Genomic DNA, 2,154 nt, shown 5'->3' on the forward strand with positions numbered 1-2,154 from the left:
GATCATAATTTATACTAAATTGCACAAACTGCCTTCATTTGTGCCACAAAATGGCAAAACATGTTATTATTAATCCAGTACAAGTCCTTTATGACAATATGACTAGATATACGGCAAATGAGAAAGTTTAGAATAGCAATATTTTAATATTCTTTTCAAAGCAATATTTCCTCCCCCCCATTGAGCTTTTGGACCCAATTTGGGGCTTGGGGTGATCATCTATTCACTACTGTCAAGGGAAATAGTCAAATATTATTTTTAAAAATACTTTCAGTTGATATATTTGTAATTTTGCTCTCAGAAATCATATATATCATATATTCTCAATTAAACATTAGATGCTTTCTGGATTCTGTGGCATAGAAGAAAGCAGTACTTGTCACTGAAATTGTTCAGATCATTCCCTTGTATATATATAATTCATCTTCTGTGTGTGCATGTGTGTGTGTGTGTATGTATATATAATTCACCTGATTTATGAAAATTGACCAATTTTTCCAACTCTTTAGACAGTCTCCTTTCTGACATGACAATAATTGCTTCTCATGAAGCATGTTGTGATTATTCAGATTCTTCAGTAGTCTTTTGTGAAGGATTCTGTCAAAGCCTTTGTAAAATCTAAAATAAATTATGTCAACTAATTCTCTATTGTCCACAGTGAAAAGAGAAATATCTTTAATGGAGGTGGAGACATATAGATTACATGCCTATGGGCTGGCTAAAGTTATAGACACAACTCATAAAATGGCATAAGTCTCTTTCAGGTTTACTTGTTATACATTTTTTTTAAGTTCTTGGGTTTCACAACACTGATTATTGTTATCTCTATCTTGCCTAGTATACAGCTTCGAAGGTTGATGTCCGGCCTCCCTCTCAAACACGTGAAAATAGCTTGGTGACCACAAGTGGATACAGAGAAACATTATTTTGAACAACCATCTGTCTCAGGTTGCCAGTTGAAAATGTTGAGGACACAGCTACGTCCTCAGTCCTGCCTTTTACTTCAGCTTAAGGATTTTCTTCCAGTTTGGGATTGGTGGTCTTTGCACCATCTCCTGGAGCTTTATTGCACAGACTGGGAAGAGGACAGTCCTTTTGAAATAGAGCTGGTCATTTTTAACCCTTGTAGACTGAATTCCTGAGGGGACTTGAGCTTCCTGAAAAAGTCTGTAGACCTACAGGATCATCCACAATGGCCATGTGGGAGTGAGAAGAGTGGGAGAAGAAAGAGGTAAGGAGCGTTCGCATACCGTACAGTTGAAACTGAAACAGGTTTTATGCCAGAAATTCAGCATCTGAATAAGCATGATGCTATAGTTCACTGGTTAAGGCACCAACCTGTGAAAAAGGAGACCTTGACTGTCTGTGTCTGTCTATATGCCACAGAAGACTTTTCTCTGCTTCTGACTCCCTGCTCCTTTTTCACACTGCCTGTCACCTTTCATTTTCAAAAGTAAAGCATTCACCTTTGTTAACACTAAACTTTTCTTTAAGGCCAACAATTATTTTGCTATCCAGTGGCTTTTGATCATGATGTTGAAATTTCCTGTGTATCTATGCTTGCTGTCACCTTTCAATGACCTTTTTTATAAATTGCTATATCTATATCCATGTTTCCTTTTTGTTTCTCTCTATGGACATTATGTTAATTTTTTCAATATTTAATTTATTTTCTCTTTATACTATTAGGATAATAGTGGTGAATGATCTAGCTACAAATTCTTTACCACTTGATCACTGTATTAGCAAGTACTTACTTCATTTGTACTGACTTCTGTCTAAGCTGTCTCCCTATAGACAATCTACCCCATTCACTTATCCACTAGTTGAAATAAAATGACCAAGTAATCAGTTTTATGGCTTACTTAGTCTTCAGTACTTTAATATTAAATCTGACAAATATTATGTGCTAAGCTATGTTGACGTGCTAAGCTATGTTACAAGGTTCAGGTATATTCGACTGATATTGTGTTCACTGACCTGTCAAAGCTTTTGATTTGGTTAATTGCTTGAGAAATTAAGAATCTAGGGTGTTGTGATCAAGTGGTAAATTGGTTTTCTGGTTATTTAATTTTCAGCAAACAGATGGTGAAACTTCAAGGTACCTTATCACAGCCTTGTAAGATGACTTTTCAGGGTCCTTTTTTTTTTTTT

Source organism: Gavialis gangeticus, unplaced genomic scaffold (genome assembly GCF_001723915.1).
Source record: "Gavialis gangeticus isolate Ggan-Ray unplaced genomic scaffold, GavGan_comp1, whole genome shotgun sequence".
Lineage (NCBI taxonomy): Eukaryota > Metazoa > Chordata > Crocodylia > Gavialidae > Gavialis > Gavialis gangeticus.